The sequence below is a fragment of the Micromys minutus genome (genome assembly GCF_963924665.1).
Source record: "Micromys minutus genome assembly, chromosome: 33".
Taxonomy (NCBI): domain Eukaryota; kingdom Metazoa; phylum Chordata; class Mammalia; order Rodentia; family Muridae; genus Micromys; species Micromys minutus.
In genome coordinates, this window is record NC_137968.1 from 16,436,126 (window position 1) to 16,441,440 (window position 5,315).

The 5,315-nt window shown below is 44.4% G+C and overlaps 1 pseudogene across 1 annotated transcript; it reads right to left on the reverse strand.

Moving 5' to 3' along the window:
* Positions 1-4,341: 4,341 nt before the first annotated feature.
* Positions 4,342-4,610, reverse strand: LOC308414275 (DNA repair protein SWI5 homolog; annotated as a pseudogene). The gene has a single exon. The product of its transcript is annotated as a DNA repair protein SWI5 homolog (transcript).
* Between the last annotated feature and the right edge of the window lie 705 nt (positions 4,611-5,315).

The following is a 5,315-nucleotide window of genomic DNA, read 5'->3' on the forward strand; positions in this document are numbered from 1 at the left end:
CCCATGTTTACTGTAGTGTTGTTAAAACAAAACAACAAGCTGGGAAGTGGTAGTGCACGCTTTTAACCCCAGCACTGAGGAGGCAGAGGCAGGAGGATCTCTGTGAGTTCAAGATCATCCTAGTCTACATAGTGAGTTCGAGACCAGTGTGTTTTACAGAGCTAGTTCCAGGATAGCCAGGGCAACCCGGAGTAACCCTGTCTCAGAAAACCAAAAAAGGAAAAAACAAACAAACAAGCAAAAACCTCAACAACAACAAAACAAAAAGCAAGATGCAGAACCAATTTAAATGCCCAACCCTGAACGAACAGATGTGTTATATATGCAAAGGTGATATATAATACTTATGCGTATGTTTATGTGTGGAGTCATATATGTTATATATTAATAATATATGAAGTATATGTTATGTGTATGTATATATTTGTGTGTGTGTGTGTTTGTGTGTGGGGGTGTATTCCAGCTTATGAGTATGTGCATGCATCAGATGGTGGCCCTGTCATTTGTGTGACAACGTGGATAGGTCTGGATGACATCATGCTAACTGAAATTAACCAGGCATTGAATGGTAACTATTATATAATCTTACATATGGACTCGGGACAAACTAACCTCATAATGAGATGGTTCCCAGAGGATGGAGGGTGTGCTGAGGATGGTGGTATTGAACAAGGAATTCAGAACTTCAGCCAACAGGAAGAATAGATGTTAAGGTTTATTACACAATAGAGTGACTACCATCAATAAAGATATAATTTCAAAAATGACAGAGTAAATTTCAAATGTTGAGTATAAAACAAAAAAAATGATAGTATTGTAAATTTCGTCAGCTAAACCAAATTTTTTTAAAAAAATGATAGAAGAGTATAATGACCTACACTTTTAATTTCAGCATGTAGGAGGCAGACACAAGCAGGTCTCTGAGTTGGAGGCCAGCCTGATCTACCTAGTGAGTTCCTGAACAGCCAGGGCTACACTGGGGAATTCCTGTCTCAGAAGAAACAAAAGACAAACAACAAGAACAAAAACTCAGTGTAGTGATTGAAAATACAATTGTTCTTGTTTTACCCTGAATCAGTGAGAAGACTGAGGCTCAGAGACCTCAGTTGCCCCCATTGAAGAATGTAGAGACAGAAGTATGGTTTGAATTCAAATCTCACAATCAAAGCGGCTTGCAACAGAAGAGGCCAGAGGGGCAGAGTGTAATCCCCATGGCTTCCCAGGATTAAAATATAGGGAGGCCATCGAGACAGCACTTGTACCTTCAGGGTGGTGACTGACAATTCTTGGGTGGAATGTCCTTTCTGCAGATAGCCATTAGAAACTTTTGAAGGGGAAAGGGAAGAGGGAAATACAATAATATTTCTTGTGCTCCTGTGTGCTTTGGAAACTTCTTCTGGAGATATTGTTAAAACTGGGAATTCTAGAGTTTCATCAGTACAGAAAACATCCTCTCTCCCAGGGTATTATTTCAAAGGCTGATGCCCACTTGGAGTCTTGTCAGATGTGTGTATCTATACTCATTTTCTACAGTTACATATACCGGGAGTCATTCAGTAAGAAAGAAGATAAGTCTCCCCTCGTGGAGTTTGTGATGCACTTGCGAAAGCAGATGGGAAAAGAGTGAATTTATTACCCTAAGATTAGTGTTGTGATAAGACTCCTACCGCCCACAAAGCCCTTTGATTGTAGAACACGCGGCATATTGTGGATAAGTGAAAGGATTTATTTCCTTACAAATATATATTTTTTAAAAATCATTCTTCTCGGGAGCTTAGAGAAAGCTGCGTGGGGAGCTGACATTTGAAGCAGGTCTGAAGATAATTAATAATCACACACACCAAACAAAGATGAACTCAGTAATACTTCTCACGAGGACACTCGAGGAAAGCTGTATTGTTCACTTCATTACTGTTGTAACAAAACATCAAGGCAACTTATACAAGAAAAACGTATTTGGAGTTATAGTTTCAGAGGAATAGGATTTTGTCGGAGTGTGGGAGTAGACATGGCAGCAGGAAGACCAAGCTGAGATCTCGTCTTAGCCTGCAATCCAGAAACAAGAGAGTAAACTGGGAATGGCGTGAGTCTTCTGAAATCACCCCCCTACCCCCAGTGGCATACTTCTTCTTCCTGCAATGCCACAGCTTCTAAACCTACCCTCAAACAGCATCACCACTGTGAAGCAAACATGCACACATTTGAACCAATGAAGGACATCTTCATCCAAAGCACCACAAAAGAAATCATCCTTTTCTTCATTTCCCATGAGACAGTCTGATTTTGTTTGTTTGTTTGTTTGGTTTTGGTTTTTTTTGTTTTTTGTTTTTTGACCCAGGTTGGCCTCTAGCGTGCTCTCTGCCTGTCTCCACAGAAGGTTGGAGTCATGGGCATATATCTTCAGGCTTCTTAGGAAACGTCAGCGTTTTACTTCACGCTCTGTGGCTTCAACGTTCTGCTTTTCTATGAGTTACCCATCCTGCTTAAATTGTGCTAGGGCTGGTGGAAGAGGCCTTGTGGCTTCACGGAGGAGGTTCACAGGATGAATAAACGACAGTCTACAGAACACAAGTTAAACACGTGCTTGTTGCTCAAACTGAAAACAGGAGAGATCCAGTCCAGTGGCCCTGATTTCACACCCGTGAGTAGTTAATTCAGCTCTCCCAGAGTCCCTGAAGGGGATTAACACTTTCCAGGGTTACAGCCTGTATTTTCTCAGGATTGACTGTCCCTTAGTGCTATTCTTCAGGCCCTTACTTACAAAGGCACAAACCCAGAAACGAAATAAGAGCTGGATTTCTCACATTCTCACCCTGCCAGGCCCAGACATCACGGGAGTGGGGTTGGGGGAGATTCTTCCTACACTGGTCAGGGCTTTCTCCATGGAGAGCTGATGCGTCAGTATCACGGAAGGCTTCACCTGCTTGGCTCGAACTTTTCTGGGCCCCTCAAGACCGGCTCAGCGCACACTTTTCTAGAGAAGCCTAAATATGTGTTTTATTTAACGTTTATTTCCAAGCTAGCCAGCAAAATAATGGGTTTCATTATAGCACTTTTATTCATATACTATTATTATTTGTGTCCATTTGCTCCCTACAATTAGCTTTCCCTGCTGTAAGCCCTTGCTGGTCCCCCTTTTGACATCCTCTTCTAATTGCATGTGACTTATGTCCCATATGTTTTTCCTTCTATCTTTTTACTTTTTATGACACTCCCCTATCTCCTATTTCTATGGGGTGTGTGTGTGTGTGTGTGTGTGTGTGTGTGTGTGCGCGCGCGCGCGTGTGCATGTGTGCACTTATGTGTGTGTACACATACATGCACGTGACGCCTCTCACCTACTTTGGAATTTGCAAGCCATTAAAAAAGACATAGGACGAGAGACTCTTAGCCCTCCCCTTTTGTGGTTTCCAGTTCTCTCAGGAGAAGGCAATGTGAGCCCCTCCCTCGCCTGGGGCTACCCTTTACTTCTCCTGAAACAATTCAATTGCATAATTGTTGCTAAACCCGTTTTGCCAATGACAGTCCTGGTTACAGAGACCTGGTGCTCTAAAACTCATAGGTAGCCCGTGGCCTTTATAACTGAGAAGACTGAATAAGGGGCTTGGGGTGCTTGCTCTCACCAATATGCATGCAGAACCGGAACCGCGGAGAGGTCCCATGGACCCAACCCACTGCGGCCGCTGTAACACCCCCAGGACTTTAGAAGGATGAGATTACGAGCTCATTCGGCTTTATTATCTTCAGTGCTGGAATGAACGAGGGTCCTTGGAATTCCAGACTCCACCTTACCGCTGGGCTATAACCACCAGCCCAGGCTGCCAGCTCTTGAGAGACAGCACATTTGTAGAAAAGGGCAGCACAGTAAGCAGTAAGCGCTTTGTTTCTTTCTTTTTTTTTTGTTGGATATATTTTATTCATATTTCAAATGTTTCCCCTCTCCCGGTTTCTCTTCCATAAACCCTCCATCCCATCCCGCTGTCCCTGCTTCTGTGAGGGTGCTCACCGCCCTCCCACCCACTCCCACCACCCTGCCCTGACATTCCCCTACACTGGGGCATCGAGTCTTGGCAGGATCAGGAGCTTCTCTTCCCAGTGATGCCCAACAAGGCCATCCTCTGCTAATAGTGAGCACTCTTGCCAGGGACTGGAGAAATAAAGCACAGCCCAGTCTTCTACGGAACCCTCTGCATAGGAAGTGCGACCCACCCCAAACTTTGGAGGGGTTTCTAGCAATTTTTTAAAAACCTGGAAACCATATGAGTATATCATCTGGGCTGTCTTTTATGCCCCCATCTTCCTGTCCCTGTGGAGTGTAGGTAAAAATCTCCAGGAAGTTGCTCAGTCATTCAGGTTTAGATCAAAACCTGGATATAGCTCCTTGGTGGTTACGCCTCGAGTCACAGCCCGCTTGCCCGGCGGCATCTGTGATACATCCCTGACGTCACTGTACTCACGGAGGAGGGAGATAAGCTGCTCTAGTTCAATCACGCGGTCGCCCTCTGCTATTACCTGGGAGACCGCCTTGTCCAGCATTTCCTGCTCCTCCTCCAGTTTCTGAATGTCAGAGTTCAAGTCTCCTCGGTGACGTCATCACCCTCATCCATCATGGGGAATGGCTGTTTCAGTGATCAGTTGCCCCATAGTAAATTCGGTTGAATTCTGACCCACCCGCTCTGGAACCTTAAGGTCCAGGACACCCGGATCAGGGTGATCTTAAACTCTGAAGGGTCCAGGGTTGGGGTTAAACGGCTGGTTCAGGTAATTAGAAATCAATGATAAAGGCCACCGGCTCTCAACCTTCTTCATGCTGCGACCTTCATGTCTCGATTATCCCCTCAACCATAAAATTATTTTTGTTGCTACTTTATAACTGCAATTTTGTTACTGTTATGAGTCATGAAATATCTCATATTTGCCCTTGGGCGACCCCTGTGAAGAGGTCATTTGACCCGAAAGGCGTCACGGCCCACAGATTGAGAAGTATTTGTGTACAGCACAGTACAGTAACAAGAGACGCCCGTATGTGTGTGTCCCTCATACATAAGGTCTGTAAGTGCAGGGAGAGATGCTCACACACTTATGGACAATGGAGCAGATAGGAGGGGAGTGCTTTGGTTTGCTGCTTTGTTTATTCCCTTTCTGAAATTTAGTTCCCCTTGGGGCTGTATTAAAATATGTATGCAACATGCAAAAAGGACTGTAACATTTTAGAAGTGAACGTCCAGAAAACCTTAGCCAATCTGAGAACAAAAAGCTTGCCCTATGTAGAGACAGATGACTAAAAACAGTGCAGGGCCGGGGGCAGCTCATCT